At 42.0% G+C, this 16,239-nt stretch overlaps 1 long non-coding RNA gene across 1 annotated transcript in view; it reads right to left on the reverse strand.

The window, feature by feature from the left end:
• Window positions 1-16,239, reverse strand: part of LOC121532014 — a 162,774-nt gene that overhangs the window by 91,619 nt on the left and 54,916 nt on the right. The window contains exon 2 of the long non-coding RNA XR_006657078.1: window positions 3,595-3,726. This is a non-coding gene — a long non-coding RNA (uncharacterized LOC121532014). The remainder of the gene's footprint in view (window positions 1-3,594; window positions 3,727-16,239) is intronic.

The following is a 16,239-nucleotide window of genomic DNA, read 5'->3' on the forward strand; positions in this document are numbered from 1 at the left end:
ATAAAAGATTAAGATGGGCAAAAGAACACAGAAACTGGACTTTCTCTTTGGGGTACCATTTAATGAAGCTGCCAGTTGAGGACATGTGAGGTGCCTGTTTCTCAAACTAGACACTCTAATGTATTTGTCCTCTTGCTCAGTTGTGCACCGGGGCCTCCCACTCTTCTTTCTAGTCTGGTTAGAGCCCGTTTGCGCTGTTCTGTGAAGGGAGTAGTACACAGCGTTGTACGAGATCTTCAGTTTCTTGGCAATTTCTCGATGGAATAGCCTTAATTTCTCAGAACAAGAATATGACGAGTTTCAGAAGAAAGTTATTTGTTTCTGGCCATTTTGAGCCTGTAATAGAACCCACCATTGTTGATGCTCCAGATACTCAACTAGTCTCAAGAAGGCCAGTTTTATTGCTTCTTTAAATCAGCACAACAGTTTTCAGCTGTGCTAACATAATTGCAAAAGGGTTTTCTAATGATCAATTAGCCTTTTAAAATGATAAACTTGGATTAGCAAACACAACGTGCCATTGGAACACAGGACTGATGGTTGCTGATTAATGGGCCTTTGTACGCCTATGTAGATATTCCATTATAAATCAGCAGTTTCCAGCTACAATAGCCATTTACAACATTAACAACGTCTACACTGTATTTCTGATCAATTTTATGTTATTTTAATGGACAAAAAAATTGCTTTTCTTTCGAAAACAAGGACATTTCTAAGTGATCCAAAACATTTTAACGGTAGTGTATATTTTCAATATTCATGTTTATATGTTTCAATAGTCATAAGTTAATGTAAAATGTTTTCTTGAAAGGCGGTAAAGCTTCTTCAAATGATACCACTTTTTGCTTTGTAGAATTTACAGATTAAACATTATGGAGTCTTAAAGGAGGCCTGGGTAAGGCCAAAATGTAATAAATATGCCAACTTTGATTAATTATTTCTCATTTATACTTTAATATTCAAATGTCAAATATATTTCAACAATCCTTCCTCCAAAAGGACTATTCTATGGATTACATTTGGTTAAAATCCATAAAATCATGGTATTTTTGGTCTGGATTTCGTGAGGAATCACTCAATAAGGTCATACATGCTTATCACAGGTTATTACCTTCTCTGCTGTTATGGCTCTGACCTTTTCATTTGTGCTGTACGTCTCCTATCTGCCTGAATCCTCTGTCAACAAAGCTCATTCCTTGGTTTCCTCGTGTTTTGAAATAACTTCATATTTGGCATATTACGCTCCCCTCCCCTCCCTTTCCCTTCCTTATCCTGTTCCATTTGATCTATTTGATTGTTTGAGACTTGTGAAAACGTGTGCAAGTTTTACACCGGCCACACGCGTTCGTCCGCGTGCCCCATCGCGCGCATTTTGATTTTGTCCATCCACACCACACATTATTTTGGAGCTCACTGTAATATATGCTACTGGTATATTAAAGTTCCAGAGTAGGGTCTCTGCTAGTTTTAAAGTGGCCCATTTTATGAAGAGAAATTGGCATAGTAGGCAATGTAACCAATCACAGCCCTCCTTTTACTTGTATCATTGCACATCCTGCAAATCACCAGCATAGGGCGACCATTTTGAATCCATTTTTACATTCACTCTGTCGGTAATGCTTACAAATTGGATCATAACCCTAAAAGTAGCACAGATCCCACTCTGGAACTTTGATATGCCCGTAGAGTATATTATATTCAACAATATATTGAAATATTTGCCAAATCAACATTTTTATATTTTCAATATTCATGTTTATATTTTTCTATATTATGTACCTGTAACACAGGGACAGAAATAGCTGTAATCTTCTGGAGGTGACGCAGAGGGATATCTGTAAAAATGTAACCATATCCTCACTATAGAGGGGTGGTAGAAGTAATACTATCTACTGTTAGTATTAAATATTGGCCATTTAATGAGGGAATGAGTAATAATAAATTATGGTTGAAAGAATCAACCATATAGAGGCTCTGGGAAGTGATGTCTGGAGACGGCTCTCCAGATTCAGAGTTGAACAGTACATGGCATGTTCTTGACGGTGACCTGTCCCTTCCTACCGTGGGAGGCATTGGCTAAGCCGGGCTCATTTCCTCTACAGTCGCTGCCATTGGTTAGTTCTCCAGTTTGTTTGTAATAACGCTTGTTTGTTGTTTTCCATGGGGTTTCCAGAGAAGGAATAAGTTCCCACATCTTGTTCTCTGCCCCTTCTCCTATCTCCCTCCTCCTCTTTCTTGCCTCCCAGCGTTTCAGCAGAGATGGAAAACCTGTCCCAGACTCTCAGAAAGAGGGTCACACACATGCACGCACGCACACACACATTACATTGAGCCATGACAATTGGGTGAGTTCACTGCATGGCCGGACTACCCAGGGCACCAATTATTATTTTATTGTTTGGAAAACATACTTTTTTTGGGGGGGGGGACTGCTAACTTCCTGCATTTCAACACATTGAAAAAGTTAGTTATATAATTATATACTTTTTGTTATGAGGCAAAAGAAAATTTTGCAGTTTTAAAGCTAATTTCCTGCAATTCTACTCCTTTTGCTACCATATGTTATCTGGAGGGCCCACAAAATTATTATTAATCTGAAAACAGAGTTTTTTGGGGGGAAAATAGCTAACTTCCATTATTTCAACCCAAGTAGTTTTATAAATGCTATTCTACACATTTTGTCATGAGGCTAAGAGAAACATTAGCTGTTTTATCACTCATCTCATGCTATTGTTTACATTTTACCATGAGGCTGAGAGAAAGAAAATCAGTTTTAAAGCACATTTCCTGCTATTCTACACTTTTTGCCAAGGGTCAGAGAGAAAAATGTGCTGTTTTATAGCTCATCTCATGCTATTTTATACATTTTGCTATCATATGCTATCTTTATTGGTTGGGGGGCCCCTGCAGGTCGGTGGCCCCGGGGTACGTGTCCCAGGGCGGTTCGGTTATCCGGCTCTGGGTCACTGAATAAGCCGACATGCCTATCCGCTCTGTGCTGGAGAGTGATTTTGGCCTGAGGGCACATTTAGAATTACATTTACATTTTAGTCATTTAGCAGACGCTCTTATACAGAGCGACTTACAGTTAGTGAGTGCATACATTTTTCATACTGCCCCCCCTTGGGAAACAAACCCACAACCCTGGCGTTGCAAGCGCCATGCTCTACCAACTGAGCTACAGGGGACTACAATGGGGCAGTTATATCAGCTTAGGATGAGGGCCTGATATCGACAGAAGGCTTTTGATTGGTTTCATAACATAGAAACATGCCCTATCTAGCTGACTCGCTCTGTGACTGGTTTCATAACATAGGGAATGTTTCTATTTTGCGGACTCTCTCTGTAAGAGGTTTGACTGCATTATGTATGGCATCCCATTTCTGTCTCTGCAATTCGACTCTGGTGTAGCAGCCAAAAAACGATACTAACTGAACGCAAAAACAAGGCTCCTGATACAGTTGAGCTATTAGGATCAGGTCAGTTTCGGAAAGATTTAAGCCACGCTTTCAGTCAAAAAAACTTTAAAAAACCATTAACATTCGCTAAATACATAGTAGAATAAGCTCAGCAGCAAAGTCCAACTTGACTCACCTGGTTACTACGCATGTAGGATGTCTTGCCTGTGGATCCCTTCCCTCTTCAGTTATACAACCAGATATAGCTGATTCAGACGGACATATAAGCTACTGGTGTCCGAAGAGGCCATAAACCAAACATTTTACCCTGCAGGGAGAGAGGCAGAGAGAGGGGGACAGGTGTGAGCGAAGTCCCCAGGTGAAGAGAGAGCGAGAGAGAGAGAGTTGGAGTGTGTTCATAGAGGAGTTGGCACGGATTGCCAGATTCCTGCCCAGGCACGACTCCACGTGTGGAGGAGAGGAGAGGGAAGGGCCTCTGGAGACCGGGCTGCTCAAACACATTAAATAAATAGAAAAATAACCTGGGAGGCCAGAGGCCCGGTGGCCCTGTGTGCATCACGCTGGGCTCAGGTAAGCAGAAAGAGGATTTATGCTAAACACTCCCTCGTTTAGAGGGAACTTCACAGATCCCTGCCGCTCAACCCAGCCAGATAATAGGTGATGAATAGGACAAAAATAAGAATAACATACTGAAATCTTGTCATTTTAGGATTGTCATTAGTCATTGACCCAAGATTTGGGTTTGCTTACCTAGAGACAGCTTATCATTAGCATCATTGAGAGCCCTGTTAGCATCCTCAATGCAGAGACTAGGGGTTTGCATGTTATAGGAGGTTGTTAGAGAAGTGGAAAATACAAGTATTGACATAGGCATATGCCCTCAGTGTTCATATTGGGTGTGAGAATATTGTTTCTGTATCTAACAATGGAGGACAAGTGAGATTGTCCACAAGGCATAGGCCTTCTAGATTCGGTTATGTTTGGTCTTGATGGAATATGTTGGGCCTACAGCAAATAACACAACACAATATTAGGCTAACTCAATTATTCAACCTCATTGTCGCTGACACCCAGTTACACGCCCAACGCTACACTTCTCTCCGAGACAAACCATGACTCACTGAAAAAATATAAGAGAGGATAACGTAAAAAACTCCATCCCCTCACCGAATAAGTCAATAGCTTTTTTACCATTCTGACAGCATTGTTGAATCCTATTTTTCATTATAACCCTATGACTCACCGGTACAGCGGGTTAAGAGCATGCCTTGACCTAAATTTGTCTCCATCTGCAGGCACTGCATCCTAATTTCACCTTCTTTAGAGACCTTACAGCCCGCTCCAGAAGACACAATGCTATATAAGGCCTTGGATGCACTGTACTGCACTGTAGGCCTACACAGCAGTGAGGGACAAAGTGCTGAAGTAAGTGGAGACTGCCAGGTCTGAGGTCTGTTTACACTAAAGCATTTTTTATTTTTCCTTTCTAAGAGGGCCCGGTTGCTCAACATGTCTCCTTGAACCTGAGTCCAACACTAACAGGCCTATTTATTGTCCGCTTGTGGTCTGGGGCCAGGAAGTGAGGGGAGATTTGTGCATAGAGGGCACAGGGCACGTCCTCCCCCTGAACACCCCTCCTGCTTCTCCCTCACCAGGGGGTCACGTCCGGGGCGGAAAAACTTCACCCCTTGCCGTTTATGGTCATGATGGACCGCTCACCAGGTGGTGGCTGCATAAGTGTTACAATTTCTGTGTGTTTGTGCACGTGTTTATGAGGGGTGTTGTGTAGGTGTGGCTAGGTGTTGCTGCACTGTTTTGCTGGGGATTCTATTTCTAGAGTACGCTGAAGGGGCAGTGTTGCTGTGTGGGGAATAGATAACCATAAATCAAAGAATGGCAGAGGGTCTCTCTCTTTCCTGCTCCCTCTCCTTGTCTCGCTGTCATTTTCCTCTGGGTCTGTTTCCCAATCATCTAGAATAGCTGTCCCTCCTTGTTTACACTCCAACCACTAATGATTTAGGTTAAAAGAGATGAGAGGATTTTACTTTATTCAAATCCTTTCAGACCTGTGGTTGTCATAAAGGAAATGACAACGAAAAGATGGCCTTTTAAGGATTTTAGGATGACTATTACTCTCACTCACTCTTGGTTGTACTCAACTTCCATTCTCTGTCCCTCTTTCTCTTGGAATAGAATGAACTCCATTTCTCATGGTCTGTCCCTTGGCTTCTCTTTCTCATACCCTCTCTCTCACTAGTTCACTCCCTCCATCCCTCTCCTTTCTCACTTCATTTGTGCCTCGTTTTTTTTTCTCCTTCTTTCTCTACCCTACTCTCTCTCAAGCTGGCAGGGACACACAGAGAGGAAATGGGTGCCTCTCTCCGACAGAGACAGAGTGAGAGAGAGAGACTCCTACATTTCCTCAGTGAAAACAATGTACTGAGCAAATGTCAAATTGGCTTTTTACCAAATTACCGTACGACAGACCACGTATTCACCCTGCACACCCTAATTGACAAAGAAACAAAACAAAACAAAAGCCAAAGTCTTCTCATGCTTTGTTGATTTCAAAAAAGCTTTTGACTCAATTTGGCATGAGGATCTGCTATACAAATTGATAGAAAGTGGTGTTGGGGGAAAAACATACATGATAAAATCCATGTACACAAACAACAAGTGTGCGGTTAAAATTAGCAAAAAACACACATTTCTTTCCACAGGGCCGTGGGGTGAGACAGGGATGCAGCTTAAGCCCCACCCTCTTCAACATATATCTCAACGAATTGGTGAGGGCACTAGAACAGTCTGCAGCATCCGGCCAAACCCTACTAGAATCTGAAGTAAAATGTCTACTGTTTGCTGATGATCTGGTGCTTCTGTCCCCAACCAAGGAGGGCCTACAGCAGCACCTAGATCTTCTGCACAGATTCTGTCTGACCTGGGCCCTGACTGTAGATCTCAGTAAGACAAAAATAATGGCGTTCCAAAAAAGGTCCAGTTGCCAGGACCACAAATACAAATTCCATCTAGACACCGTTGCCCTAGAGCACACAAAAAAACGATACATACCTCGGCCTAAACATCAGCGCCACTGGTAACTTCCACAAAGCTGTGAACGATCTGAGAGAAAAGGCAAGAAGGGCCTTCTATGCTATCAAAAGGAACATAAAATTTGACATACCAATTAGAATCTGGCTAAAAATACTTGAATCAGTTATAGAGCCCATTGCCCTTTAGGGTTGTGAGGTCTGGGGTCCGCTCACCAACCAAGAATTCACAAAATGGGCCAAACACCAAATTGAGACTCTGCATGAAGAATTCTGCAAAAATATCCTCTGTGTACAACGTAAAACCCCAAATAAGGAATGCAGAGCAGAAATAGGCCGATACCCGCTAATTATCAAAATCCAGAAAAGAGTTGTTCAATTCTACAACCACCTAAAAGGAAGTGATTCCCAAACCTTCCATAACAAAGCCATCACCTACAGAGAGATGAACCTGGAGAAGTGTCCCCTAAGCAAGCTGGTCCTGGGGTTTTGTTCACAAACACACCCCACAAAGCCCCAGGACAGCAACACAATTACACCCAACCAAATCATGATAACAAAAATATAATTACTTGACACATTGGAAAGAATTAACAAAAAAAATAGAGTAAACTAGAATGCTATTTGGCCCTAAACAGAGAGTAAACATTGGCAGAATACCTGGCTTTGACTATGTACAGACTCAGTGAGCATAGCCTTGCTATTGAGAAAGGCCGCAAAATTAGGTGGAAACTGAGCTGCATTTCCTAACCTCGTGCCAAATGTATGACCATATTAGAGACATATTTCCCTCAGATTACACAGACCCACAAAGAATTTGAAAACAAATCCAATTTTGATAAACTCCCATATCTACTGGGTGAAATACCACAGTGTGCAATCACAGCAGCAAGATTTGTGACCTGTTGCCACAAGAAAAGGGCCAGTAAAGAACAAACTCCATTGTAAATACAACTATGTGTACGTTTATTTATTTTCCCTTTTGTACTTTAACTATTTACACATTGTTACAACACTGTATATAGACATAATATGACATTTGAAATGTATTTATTATTTTGGAACTTTTGTGAGTGTAATGTTTACTGTTCACTTGCTTTGGCAATGTAAACATATGTTTTCCATGCCAATAAAGCCCCTTAAATTGAAAAATGTAAATGAACTGAAGAGAGACAGAGAGAGAGAGAGAGAGAGAGAGAGAGAGAGAGAGAGAGAATGTCTGGGCTGAGTGTGGGGTCAGCAGTTACAGTGGGGAAAAACGAATGAGTGATTTCTCACGACACTGAGACAATTAACTTGATTTATTTGGGGGATTTTCACTAAATGTAATCCATAGAATAGTCCTTTGGAGGAAGGATTGTTGCCATATATTTGACATGTATCTAAAAGCATAATTGAGAAATAATTAATCAAAGTTGTCATATTTATGACATTTTGGCCTTACCCAAGCCTCCTTTAAATCCTTAAGCCTATTGACTCACCCGTGCATCAAAAGTAACATAATTTAAAAAATCCCCATCAAAATCCGTCAGTATTAGGTAGAGATACACTACTTATCCAAAAGTATGTGGACACCTGCTCATCGAACATCTCATTCCAAAATCATGGCCATTAATATGGAGTTGGTCCCCCTTTTGCTGCTATAACAGTCTCCATTCGTCTGGGAAGGCTTTCCACTAGATGTTGGAACATTGATGTGGGGACTTGCTTCCATTCAGCCACAAGAGCATTAGTGATGTTCCAATTCATCCCAAAGGTGTTCGATGGGGTTGAGGTCAGGGCTCTGTTCAGGCCAGTCAAGTTCTTCCACACCGATCTCGACAAACCATTTCTGTATGGACCTCGCTTTGTGCACAGGGGCATTGTCATGCTGAAACAGGAAAGGGCCTTGGCCAAACTGTTGCCACAAAGTTGGAAGCACAGAATCGTCTAGAATGTCATTGTTTGTTGTAGCGTTAAGATTTCCCTTCACTGGAACTAAGGGACATAGCACGAACCATGAAAAACAGCCCCAGACCATTACTCCTCCTCCACAAAACTTTACAGTTGGCACTATGCATTCGGGCAGGTAGAGTTCTCCTGGTATCCGCCAAACCAAAATGTGTCCGTTGGACTGCCAGATGGTGAAGCGTGATTCATCACTCCAGAGAAAGCGTTTCGACTGCTCGAGTCCAATGGCGGCGAGCTTTACACCACTCCAGCCAACGCTTGGCATTGCGCCTGGTGATCTTAGGCTTGTGTGCGGCTGCTCAGCTATGGAATTCGGTTTCATGAAGCTCCCGACAAACAGTTATTGTGCTGATGTTGCTTCCAGAGGCAGTTTGGAACTCGGTAGTGAGTGTCGCAACCGAGGACAGATGATTTTTACGTCTGTTTTGGAACGGGTGGCCAGTAATAAACTGGTCCTGAACATCACTAAATCATTCCCTAAGTTCTAGACTCTGGTAATGAATGGTGTGGCTGTTGAACAAGTTGAGCAGACTAAATTACTTGGTGTTACCTTAGACTGTAAACTGTCATGGTCAAAACATATAGATTGAATAGTTGTAAAGATGGGGAGAGGTCTGTTCGTAATAAAGAGATGGTCTGCCTTTTTGACACCACACTCCACAAAGAAAGTACTGCAGGCTCTAGTTTTATCTTATCTTGATTATTGTCCAGTCCTAAGACCAAGTGCTGCATAGAACGACCTAGTTAAGCTGCAGCTGAAAATGTTTGCAAGAATTTGAATAATAATTAAAATTTAAAAACTAAGTTTTGAATCCGGCGTCATTTTGTCTATCAGTTCATAAACCATGTGCCATGGAATCGGTACATCAAATCTGGGGCACGGAATGTTGTCCACTCCTCTTCAATGGCTGCACGAAGTTGCTGGATATTGGCAGGAACTGGAACAGGCTGTCGTACACGTTGATCCAGAGCATCCCAAACATGCTCAAATGGGTAACATGTCTGGTGAGTATGCAGGCCATCGAAGAACTGGGACATTTTCAGCTTCCAGGAATTGTGTACAGATCCTTGCGACATGGGGTGATGGCGGCGGATGAATAGCACAACAATGGGCCACGGTATCTCTGTGCATTCAAATTGCCATCAATAAAATGCAATTGTGTTCGTTGTCCATAGCTTATGCCTGCCCATACTATAACCTCACCGCCACCATGGTGCACTCTGTTCATAACGTTGACATCAGCAAAGCACTTGCCCATACACGTGGTCTGCGATAGTGAGGCCTGTTGGACGTACTGTCAAATTCTCTAAAACGACGTTGGCGTATGGTAGAGAAATTCACATTAACTTATCTGGCAACAGCTCTGGTGGACATTCCTGCAGTCAGCATGCCAATTGCACACTCCCTCAAAACTTGAGACATCTGTAGCATTGTATTGTGTGAAGAAACTGCGCCTTTTATTGTCCCCAGCACAAGGTGCACCTGTGTAATGATCATGTTGTTTAATCAGCTTCTTGATGTGCCACACCTGTCAGGTGGATGGACTATCTTGGCGAAGGAAAATGCTCACTAAATGGGATGTCAACAAATGTGTGCACAACACTTTTGAATATTCCTGGGATATTTTATTTCAGCTCATGAAACATGGGACCAACACTTTACATGCTGTGTTTATATTTTTGTTCAGTTTATACAGTGTGTGTGTGTGTGTGTGTTATATACAGTGGGGAGAACAAGTATTTGATACACTGCCGATTTTGCAGGTTTTCCTACTTACAAAGCATGTAGAGGTCTGTAATTTTTATCATAGGTACACTTCAACTGTGAGAGACGGAATCTAAAACAAAAATCCAGAAAATCACATTGTATGATTTTTAAGTAATTAATTTGCATTTTATTGCATGACATAAGTATTTGATCACCTACCAACCAGTAAGAATTCCGGCTCTCACAGACCTGTTAGTTTTTCTTTAAGAAGCCCTCCTGTTCTCCACTCATTACCTGTATTAACTGCACCTGTTTGAACTCGTTACCTGTATAAAAGACACCTGTCCACACACTCAATCAAACAGACTCCAACCTCTCCACAATGGCCAAGACCAGAGAGCTGTGTAAGGACATCAGGGATAAAATTGTAGACCTGCACAAGGCTGGGATGGGCTACAGGACAATAGGCAAGCAGCTTGGTGAGAAGGCAACAACTGTTGGCGCAAATATTAGAAAATGGAAGAAGTTCAAGATGACGGTCAATCACCCTCGGTCTGGGGCTCCATGCAAGATCTCACCTCGTGAGGCATCAATGATCATGAGGAAGGTGAGGGATCATCCCAGAACTACACGGCAGGACCGGGTCAATGACCTGAAGAGAGCTGGGACCACAGTCTCAAAGAAAACCATTAGTAACACACTACGCCGTCATGGATTAAAATCCTGCAGCGCACGCAAGGTCCCCCTGCTCAAGCCAGCGCATGTCCAGGCCCGTCTGAAGTTTGCCAATGACCATCTGGATGATCCAGAGGAGGAATGGGAGAAGGTCATGTGGTCTGATGAGACAAAAATAGAGCTTTTTGGTCTAAACTCCACTCGCCGTGTTTGGAGGAAGAAGAAGGATGAGTACAACCCCAAGAACACCATCCCAACCTTGAAGCATCGAGGTGGAAACATCATTCTTTGGGGATGCTTTTCTGCAAAGGGGACAGGACGACTGCACCGTATTGAGGGGAGGATGGATGGGGCCATGTATCACGAGATCTTGGCCAACAACCTCCTTCCCTCAGTAAGAGCATTGAAGATGGGTCGTGGCTGGGTCTTCCAGCATGACAACGACCCGAAACACACAGCCAGGGCAACTAAGGAGTGGCTCCGTAAGAAGCATCTCAAGGTCCTGGAGTGGCCTAGCCAGTCTCCAGACCTGAACCCAATAGAAAATCTTTGGAGGGAGCTGAAAGTCCGTTTTGCCCAGCGACACCCCCGAAACCTGAAGGATCTGGAGAAGGTCTGTATGGAGGAGTGGGCCAAAATCCCTGCTGCAGTGTGTGCAAACTTGGTCAAGACCTACAGGAAACGTATTATCTCTGTAATTGCAAACAAAGGTTTCTGTACCAAATATTAAGTTCTGCTTTTCTGATGTATCAAATACTTATGTCATGCAATAAAATGCAAATTAATTAATAAAAAATCATACAATGTGATTTTCTGGATTTTTGTTTTAGATTCCGTCTCTCACAGTTGAAGTGTACCTATGATAAAAATTACAGACCTCTACATGCTTTGTAAGTAGGAAAACCTGCAAAATCGGTAGTGTATCAAATACTTGTTCTCCCCACTGTATATATATATATATACACACACACACAGTACCAGTTAAAAGTTTGGACACACCTACTCATTCAAGGGTTCTTTATTTAAAAAAAAATTTACATTGTAGAATAATAGTGAAGATATCAAATCTATAAAAGAACACATATGGAATCATGTAGTAACCCAAAAAGTGTTAAACAAATCAAAATATATTTTATATTTGAGATTCATCAAATAGCCACCCTTTGCCTTGATGAAAGCTTTGCACACTCTTGGCATTCCCTCAACCTTGGTGTGAAAGCCCCCATAGAGTCATACTGTAGGCCTATGTTTCCCTGGCTTCATTGCACCTAATTGAGTCTGAGGAGTTCGGACAGTTTCCTCTGTCACTTCAATAATGCCAGCCTGTTCACACATGCACAAACGCAGGCACGCATGTAAAGTGGGGGAAAAAAGTATTTAGTCAGCCACCAATTGTGCAAGTTCTCCCACTTAAAAAGATGAGAGGCCTGTAATTTTCATCATAGGTACACGTCAACTATGACAGACAAAATGAGGAAAAAAAATCCAGAAAATCACATTGTAGGATTTTTAATGAATTTATTTGCAAATTATGGTGGAAAATAAGTATTTGGTCACCTACAAATAAGCAGGATTTCTGGCTCTCACAGACCTGTAACTTCTTCTTTAAGAGGTTCATCTGTCCTCCACTCGTTACCTGTATTAATGGCACCTGTTTGAACTTGTTATCAGTATAAAAGACACCTGTCCACAACCTCAAACAGTCACACTCCAAACTCCACTATGGCCAAGACCAAAGAGCTGTCAAAGGACACCAGAAACGAAATTGTAGACCTGCACCAGGCTGGGAAGACTGAATCTGCAATAGGTAAGCAGCTTGGTTTGAAGAAATCAACTGTGGGAGCAATTATTAGGAAATGGAAGACATACAAGACCACTGATAATCTCGCTCGATCTGGGGCTCCACGCAAGATCTCACCCCGTGGGGTCAAAATGATCACAATAACAGTGAGCAAAAATCCCAGAACCACACGGGGGGACCTAGTGAATGACCTGCAGAGAGCTGGGACCAAAGTAACAAAGCCTACCATCAGTAACACACTACCACGCCAGGGACTCAAATCCTGCAGTGTCAGACGTGTCCCCCTGCTTAAGCCAGTACATGTCCAGGCCCGTCTTAAGTTTGCTAGAGTGCATTCGGATGATCCAGAAGAGGATTGGGAGAATGTCATATGGTCAGATGAAACCAAAATAGAACTTTTTGGTAAAAACTCAACTCGTCGTGTTTGGAGGACAAAGAATGCTGAGTTGCATCCAAAGAACACCATACCTACTGTGAAGCATGGGGGTGGAAACATCATGCTTTGGGGCTGTTTTTCTGCAAAGGGACCAGGACGACTGATCCGTGTAAAGGAAAGAATGAATGGGGCCATGTATCGTGAGATTTTGAGTGAAAACCTCCTTCCATCAGCAAGGGCATTGAAGATGAAACGACAATCATGACAATGATCCCAAACACACCGCCCGGGCAACGAAGGAGTGGCTTCGTAAGAAGCATTTCAAGGTCCTGGAGTGGCCTAGCCAGTCTCCAGATCTCAACCCCATAGAGTTGAAAGTCTGTGTTGCCCAGCGACAGACCCAAAACATCATTGCTCTAGAGGAGATCTGCATGGAGGAATGGGCCTAAATACCAGCAACAGTGTGTGAAAACCTTGTGAAGACTTATAGAAAATGTTTGACCTGTGTCATTGCCAACAAAGGGTATGTAACAAAGTATTGAGAAACTTTTGTTATTGACCAAATACTTATTGTCCACCATAATTTACAAATAAATTCATAAAAAATCCTACAATGTGATTTTCTGGAATATTTTTTCTCATTTTGTCTGTCTGTCATAGTTGACGTATACCTATGATGAAAATTACAGGCCTCTCTCATCTTTTTAAGTGTGAGAACTTGCACAATTGGTGGCTGACTAAATACTTTTTTCCCCCACTGTATACACTGTTTCCCATCGATAAGGTAATGGTTTATTCTATCTTTTGCCTCTCATCTTTCTACTCACTGCTGCAGGCTGGTGGAATGGTTCTGCTCCATTCACTTTTACATGCCTTAAATTCCTAATCGCTGACTTTTGTGTGGGTGGGTGCGTGCGTGCGTGGGTGGAGAAGAAGAAACGTCTGATTCAATGGGTCCACCAGCCACAACAGCAGTAAGGGTTGGTTTTGTTTTATTTACATCTAAAAAGCTACCTTGTGATCTTGGCAATCTTTCAAGACTCGCTCCCTGCAGTCCAAATAAGAAACTTAAACCAAGGTTCCCTTATTTGGCTAAACAAGGTGTGGTTGCCCAGTGGGCAGTTGCTCTTTGATACCCCCTTGTGTGTAAATGTGAGGTGGCCTACAAGAACCTGTCGGATGTCGTGCCGACTCATTGTTGGAAATCTGTTTTTGTGAAAAGGTAGATTTTTTTTGTTTTGGATACTTTAAACCATTTACTTTATTGTAATGTACAAATATTATATGATTACTTCAGGAAAATCTATTTTTTTTTTATGTTAGCTATCATGCCCAATGTGAAAATGCTAGCTCAAACTTCCCTGACCTGAGAGTGTCGCAGCTGACTTAGCCCATTCAAGATAACATCCTACAGATCAATGAAATCAGGCTCGTTTAGAAACAGAATAATTAGCTAGCTAATGTAGTAGTATAAAGTTGTCATTTACACTCAACAACGTAGTTATAAATATAAGTGGGTCGGATTTTCATTTTGTCTACAAGTAGTCGTACGCCGGTGCTAATGTTCATAAAAGAGGTTCACACTTTCTTATGACATTGCTTGATCAGTGGGTAGGCCTATTAGCTGGCCAAAATGAAGTGAAAAGTGATAGAAATATATTAACAGTATTGCAGTAATTTCAGCAGTTCAGAATTATTTAGATTTTAGGTAGCAAAGCAATCGATATCCTATCATAAACTTGTTGGAAGCGAGAGGCATCTTGCTGTCATTCGTAAGCTATGTCATTTTGAGCCGCATCCCATTTCGTGCTATCCCAGGCCACTTACCTTCACGCCCCTCAAAGATGTAAAAGCATTGGGTAGGTGTAGATGAATTGTCTACCAATACAGTTACACCAATCCACTGCTTTTTAATCTTTGAGGGGGTATGAACAAGTGCACAGGCGAGAAGGGGTGTGACTTGGAATTTGGCTCCTGTCATCCTAGTAACTTCAAGTACGAAGTCTTCCCGTTTTCTAGTTAGTCATCGATCATCATTGAAGCGGACTTCTCAGATAAATAATGATGTTGTTTGATTTAGCTAGTTAGTTGTCATTATTTTGAGCAAAGCTGCCAGTATGCTCTGAATGACTGGTAAACACATTTTACGAGTGGTCCCAACGGTCATCTCATCCTGAATGGATGCATCTTGAATGAGGAGCACGGAAGGTATGTCAAAAGCAAGTTAAAGTACACAATGCATTTCTAGACTTTATTAACTAAATCAGGCCTTCACTACCTGCATCTACTTTGTATTTGTTCAAGGTAGGCTATAGCCAGTGTTGTTGGAGTGCCAGTACTATTGAAGACACGTTTGAAGATGAGCTGCTATAGCTATAGCCTAAACGTTTCACTGACTATTTCACCAGCAGTGTATTTTTCATCCCTGTATCCCACAAAGCAAATTAGCTAGCTAAAAAGTTCACGTTAATTCATTGAGAGAGAGGGAGGGCGAGCTAGAGATAAGAGACACAAAGGTTTGAAGAGGAAGAGAGACCCTTCGTGTGTGTGTGTTTAAAACATTTGTGTCTCCATGACAATTTACTTTACTGTGGACCCAAATAAATAAGACTGATAAAGCACTGAAACATGTATTTTTTTCCCCTTAGGGTGAAGGGAATGGGCAGGCTGATTGATCTGGTGGACAGCGCTGGCTCTAAGGTGGTCGTCACCATGGAGCCCTCAGCTAAGGTAAGAATGATTACCTAGTAGTTTGTGTTTGTTAGAGATCGCTTTGTGTTTGTTTGTCAGAGTGAGAGAGTGAAATTCATTCATATCAATATGAATATGGCGGCAGGTAGCTTAGTGGGTAAGAACGTTGTGCCAGTAACCGAAAGGTCGCTGGTTCTAATCCCCAGGCCGACTAGGTGAAAAATCTGTCGATGTGCCCTTAAGCAAGGCACTTAACCCTAATTGCTCCTGTAAGTCGCTCTGGATAAGAGCGTCTGCTAAATGACTAAAATGTAAAAAAATGTAAATGAATGAAATCCTTCTTGCCATCTTGGCCTTCAACAAGACCAGGTCACAGTCAACGCACAACACTACCCAGTCACTTTATTTGCTTTTGCACACTAGTACTATTTTACTTGCCTCTCCACAGTTCTATTTATGTGTTTTGAGTATTTGTATAGTTTTTTTTTTTTACTTTGCCTGTATGACAAAAATAATTTAATCTTATCTCTCAGCAGATGAGATTGTTCTTCCTGGCCATGGAGACGACGGAA

This window comes from Coregonus clupeaformis, chromosome 19 (assembly GCF_020615455.1).
Source record: "Coregonus clupeaformis isolate EN_2021a chromosome 19, ASM2061545v1, whole genome shotgun sequence".
In the NCBI taxonomy this organism is placed as follows: domain Eukaryota; kingdom Metazoa; phylum Chordata; class Actinopteri; order Salmoniformes; family Salmonidae; genus Coregonus; species Coregonus clupeaformis.